We start from the raw sequence: 6,389 nt of genomic DNA, 5'->3' as shown, positions 1-6,389 counted from the left end.
GGAGAAAAAGGAGGCAGCTTCATTGCCCAGAGGAGATCCAGTAATCAGATGGGCTATAGCCTGAAGAGGACATCAATCTTCCGAATGTAATTCTGACCACACACTTTAGTGGGGACTCTACAGTCTCTGTGTAAGACGCTGACAATATTAAAGTGATTGCACACAGCTGAGAGGGAACAAAAAGTATGGATGGAGAAGACTGTTAAGAACACTAATTGGGACTTTTTAAAAAAATCTTATTAGATATTTTCTTTATTTACATTTCAAATGTTATCCCCTTTCCTCATTTCCCCTCTGAAAACCCCGTACCCCACCCCCCTTCCCCCTACTCACCAACCCACCCACTCCTGCCTCCCTGCCCTGACATTCCCCTACACTGGGGCATCAAGCCTTCACAGAACCAAAGGCCTCTCCTTCCACTGATGCCCTACAATGCCATCCTCTGCTACATATGCAGCTGGAGCCATGGGTCCCTCCATGTTTACTCTTTGGTTGATGGTTTAGTCCCTGGGAGCTCTGGGGGTACTGGTTGGTTCATATTGTTGTTCCTCCTATGAAGCTGCAAACACCTCAGCTACTTGGTCCTTTCTCTAGCTCTTCCATTGGGGATCCTGTGCTCAGTCTAATGGTTGATTGAGAGCATCCACCTCTGTATTTGTCAGGCACTGGCAGAGCCTCTCAGGAGAGAGCTATATCAGGCTCCTGTCAGCAAGCACTTGTTGGCATCTACAATAGTGTCTGGGTTTGGTAACTGTATATGGGATGGATCCCTAGGTGGGACAGTCTCTGCTCTATACTTGGTCTCTGTATCTCCTCTCATGGGTATTTTGTTCCCCTTTCTAAGAAGGACCGAAGTATCCATACTTTGGTCTTCCTTCTTCTTGAGTTTCAAGTGGTCTGTGAATTTTATCTTGGCTATTTCAAGCTTCTGGGCTAATATCCACTTAGCAGTGAGTACATACCGTATGTGTCCTTTTATGATTGGGTTATGTCACTCAGGATGATATTTTCTAGTTTCATCCATTTGCCTAAGAATTTCATGAATTCATTGTTTTTAATTGCTGAGTAGTGTTCCATTGTGTAAATGTACCACATTTTCTGTATCCATTCCTCTGTTGAGGGACATCTGGATTCTTCTAGCTTCTGGCTATTATAAATAAGGCTGCTCCGACATAGTGGAGCATGTGTCCTTATTACATGTTGGAGCATCTTCTGAGTATGTGCCCAAGAGTGGTTAATTAGGACTTAAAAATAAGAAATAGGGATGCTTTGAACTAGCCAGCAGTATTTACTGTTGATGTTGGTTTGGTTTGGTTTTTTTTTTATGACAATCTAATATCCAACCTGACCTCTTCCAGATTTGAGGAATCCATGCCTCTTTGAGCATAATCTCAAACTCTTCCCACAGACCCTCCACAGAAGAGCCACCAATTCTCACTCCTCTCCTTCCTCATGCCCTGGTGGACTGCATGAGCACCTGATCAGGGTCAGATTGACAGCGCTGGCACTCGGCTGAATTTTGAGCAGAGGAAACAAAGACAAAAGGCAACACAGAGTGATCAACAGCAGCAGTACGACGACATCAGTGGCTTGGCCAGTTTCCTATGCTACTTGACTCTGTTCATGTCCGTTTTGCAGACACAGTCTTTGACCCCTGCCCTGCTCTCCCTATGTCCCCTTTTTCTCGAGTCAGTTTTTTTCCCCCAAGTACCTATAACCCAAACCAACATGACTGCCATCTGCCTTCATGAGATTGCTACCAGCATGAAGCTGGGACCCAGAACAGGAGCCATCCTAAGGGACTGAAACATATTTCTCCCAAAGAGCATTTGAATTCAAAGTTTATATTTTGTGTCTGATAAAAATATGGCAACAAAATACAGAAAGAGAACACTCCTCTTCTGTGTTAATTACTGCCACTGGATAGTTGAGGGGGGGGTTGTTTGTTTTTTATTCACCCTATTCTCCAGGTGGGTGAGTGCCCAAAGAGTCCCTGGGGGAAGCAGAATGACCAAAGGCAAAGCAGAGTACTTTCAATAGTCCCAGGCAACAAATGAAGGGTGACAGCGGGAATCCGGCAGGGGATGCAAAGTTCAGATACTAGAAAAGCAGCTGCCTGCCATGTCAGAAAGCAGAAGTGAGTGAAGAGGCTCCCAGAACAGAAGCTTCCCTCTCAGCTCTGGGATCTAGGAAGGAAGCAATCCCAGACACTCCCTAGGCCAAGGAATAAGGAAGCCAAGGGGCACTGAAAACTGTAGGGAGGGGCACATAAACAAAACAAGAGAGCCTTGATCAGAGCACCTGGTGGTCTCCACTCCACTGAAGAATGGGGAAAGATCCGACCTCCCCACTCCCACCCTCACCCCCCACCCTCGCACCCAAGCAGAGTGGTGTGGTGCAGAGAAAGGATTGCCTGAGCAGGCACAAGGGAATAACCACAGGCTGGTACCCAGACTTGTAGCCTCAGAACCAGCAATGCTAGCAGAAGCTATTGAATGTCGGCCTTTGGAGGATCAGAGTGCTCACAAAGCAGCCCCGCCAACACTGAGCATATCCTGGTGACTGGCATGGTGGTTCCGTTCCTTTGCTCCTTTATTGTCACTTCATACCATCCATTTGTCTTTGCTGAACTAAGACGAGGAATGTCTGGGAGAAGGGCTGGGCTCAACCTAACCTTGGTATAAAGAGTAAGATTTCTTCCTGAAAAGGAGATAAGGAAAACCCTGACCATCAGTAATTGCTCACTTGCTAAGTTAAACACACACACACACACTCACACACACACACTAGTACACACCTCACATGTGCCCATACCCACACCACATGTATACATACATACACATTATATACACACACCACATGTGCAAATATACACACAACACATGTACACATACCTCATACACCCATAAACCACTTGTGTATTCACACACACACACACACACACACACACACACACACCTGCAATCTGGAGCCAAAGCAATGGTCATTTAAAACAAACTGGGAACTCAAAAGTTGCTCAAAGAAATCCGTGCACTTGCCACAACCCCTAGGAACCAAACAGAAATTCTAAATACCCGCAGCCTTTCAATGGCCCCATCTTCCAGGTGGTCTATCTATTAAGAACCACAAAGTAGTCTTGGATCTGCAAAAAGAGAGGCTATTACACGAAGTCCTCAGAATCTATATTCTACAACATCCTGACTAGGAACAGAGACCTTCAAATCAAACAGACTTGGTTATACCAGCTAGTTGTGTGATCCTGGCAAATCACAAGCCTGGTGTGATCATATAGGGATGATGATTCCAACTGGTAGAGCTGTTCTGAGCAACTAGGATATGGAAAATACTCACAATTAAGAAAAATAGCTGTTCCATGGGCAGAAGCGGCAACAGATGGTGCTCAGGAGCAGGGGCCCCCGGAGTGCCCACACCCCATGCTCTCGGCTCCAGAGGCATCACGTCAGAGTACAGAACTCTTCTTCAGGATCGACAGCATCATTCTTTAAGACAAGGACAGCTCAAGTCAGCCTGCAAGGAGGAAATTCCCAGTGAGAAGAATGAGGAGATCACTGCAGGCAATGCCTGGGTTAGCTTCCTGGAGAGCCACAACACACTGCACCAAGACAACACTGTCTCCTACACTGAGCATGTCTTCGAAATATCCCACTGCCACGACCTACTTGGGATGATGGTTAACTACGGAACCTGTGTGCTGAAGATCTCCGAAGAGGATGGGATGGTCACCAAGCTAAGCAGTACCTCTAGTGTGCCAAGAAGAACAAAGACACTATTTGGTAGCCCTCTGAGGAAGAAATCATCAAAGTGGCTCCCCCAACAAAGAAGGCCTGAGCAAAGGGTAGGAAGAGGGGGAAGGCTGGATCTTCCCATCTGCAATAGGAGGAGCTAGGGCAACCCCGTGCCCTATACCCATTCACTAACTTGGTCCTAATCCCCTACTATGAGAGAGAGAGAGAGAGAGAGAGAGAGAGAGAGAGAGAGAGAGAGGAACTGCTCTAGCTGTTTGGCTGGCTTATCTAGTTCCTTCTCCTTCTGAGGGGACATGGTGGAGGTGGGGCTTAATTTCCCCCACTATAGGGGGAGGCAGAAGCTATTTCTATGTAAATAGAAATTGACAGGATTCCTCCTCCTCACCTGCCCTCCCCTCTTCACACATCTTTAAAGTACAGAAGTAAAAAGGACCTGTGGTTTCCTACACTAAGGACCTATGGTAAATATGAGGTATGGGAGAGATGGTTAGATCTACAAGTGAGGAAGGAAGGTAAAGAGGCTACTCAGCCTCCACCTAGAAGGGGCAAAGAAAAGCCAGAATTCAGTGTTTGTGTCTCCATGCTGAACTGGCTAGAAGTCTTTCCTGCTGTTCCTAAGTCCTGAGTGCCAGCAGGCCCTCCTTTATGCCCTTACTATGGGCCTGGGATGGGTATGAGCCAGAATTCCTAAGGAAAAGACCAATAGATCTTTTCCTGGTCCCAAAGATCAAACCCCAGTGGAGATGCCCCAACTTCTGTTCTGGAAAATGATGCTGGGGCCATGTACTACTGAGCCCGAGCTAGGGACACAGGCAGAGACAGTCCCACTTTCTATTCCTCTGCTTCTAAATCCAGACTGTTAGATACACTGGTCCTGAGCCCAAGGAGGTTCTGGGATGAGATCCTTAGGTTTTAACCCCAACTTGCCCAAATCTACAGGGTCCCAATGTGGGTATTGTAAGCCATCTTCCAACTCTTCAGTTTAGAATTCCCCAAGCAAGGTAGAAGTTAACTAAAGTGGTTTTCTTTGCACTGACCACCACCCTGATTCAATCCAGGAAGGGACTGGTAACCTTTCTCATTTGGGTTGTGGATGTCACACAGCCAAGTCACTTGAGTACATTGAGGGAACCCAGCCTCCTCCCTGTCCCAAGATGACCTTCCCCATCCTGGCCATGCTAACTGTGTATACATATATGTATGAATGTGTGTGTGTGTGTGTGTGTGTGTGTGTGTGTGTGTGTGTGTGTACTGCCATGTCAGAAAAAAGAAAGGAAAGAAAAATGTGTAAATAAATGAGTAAAGCCACTACTAAGCAAGTTTGGTTTTCAATGAGTCTCAGGAAACACTAGATCTACACTGTTCATCTAACCCTAAGGAACATATCTAAGACCTAGGATGGACACACATTTTATATATATGCCCATCTGCTGTTTTTATTATGGAAGCATTGGAAGCTACCACTGCCACCACTGCCATGACCAGTTAGGTGAGTGACAGGAACTGACAAGGCCCACCAAAAGCTTATGCAGGGAAGAGAAACTCTCCAGACAGCTTTGCATGGAGACGCAGGAGCACAGGATTTCTTAGATTTCTCTCAGCCATTCGGGTTTCTGCCTGGCTAGAACGAGTACATAAGCTGTTTGTCTCAAATGAACGCTCTAGTAGCTAAAACACCAAAGGGGATTAAGGAGACCTAACAAAGCCAGCCACCTGACAGGAGCACCCAGAGAGAGATTTGCAGGAAAGAACTGCAGCTTCCTCCATCACTGTGGTCCCAAGATTCAGAAGCAACTCCTGTGCATCCTTACTTAGATTTCCATAAAGCCACTGTTTCCCACATCACCTAAAGTCCTTCCAGGCCCGTTCTCTCAGCTAACAGTGTGTTTAGGGCAATGATTTCATTTATTTAGCTGATTCTCCGTTCCATGGAGTACTCCTCTTGACTGCTATCTTAATTGTATCACCAACCCGGAGCAAGTTCCCCACCACCCGCCATGACAGCTTTCTTAATATTGCTTGTCTGCAAAATGGAAAAACAACAGTAGGTGCTTAGTGGGTTCACAAATAAATGGAGGGGACACCTGGAGTCTCTTGTTCATCTCCCATGAACACTATCAAAGAAGAAACCAAGCATTTATTTACAATCCATCTTCTGTGCTGATTCATATAAAACCTATAAGAATCACGTGATAGGCCAATGGAAGTAGAAGTAAGAGAGGGGTTAGGAAGTAGGGAATCTTGGGATCCGGTTGAACTACAAAGCCACTAAGCCAAGCCAACCATGCATGTCCATCCACAAATGCTTTAGAACTCAGTTATTCACCTCTGCAAATACTGCACAATCCACATGCCTTTCACCAGATGGTCACTTACAAATAACAGTGTGTTGTGGTTTGTCTATGCTTGACCCAGGGAGTAGCACTATTATAACATGTGGTCTTGTTGGAGTAGGTGTGTCACTGTGGGTGTGGGCTTTAAGACCTTCATCCTGGCTCTCTGGAAACCAGTATTCTGCTAGAAACCTTCAGATTGAAGAGGTAGAACTCTCAACTCTTCCTGCACCATGCCTGGCCTAGATACTACCATGTTCCTCCCTTGATGATAATGGACTGAACCTCT

At 46.1% G+C, this 6,389-nt stretch overlaps 1 pseudogene; it reads left to right on the top strand.

Annotated features, from left to right (window-relative positions):
• The first annotated feature begins 3,373 nt into the window (after nucleotides 1-3,373).
• On the top strand, nucleotides 3,374-3,849 carry LOC110295487 (astrocytic phosphoprotein PEA-15 pseudogene; annotated as a pseudogene).
• The last annotated feature ends 2,540 nt before the right edge of the window (nucleotides 3,850-6,389 follow it).

The sequence above is a fragment of the Mus caroli genome, unplaced genomic scaffold (assembly GCF_978045245.1).
Source record: "Mus caroli unplaced genomic scaffold, Mus_caroli_1 scaffold_4, whole genome shotgun sequence".
Lineage (NCBI taxonomy): Eukaryota > Metazoa > Chordata > Mammalia > Rodentia > Muridae > Mus > Mus caroli.
The sequence above is the reverse complement of the archived record's forward strand: the minus strand, read 5'-3'. Positions and strand labels throughout refer to the sequence as shown.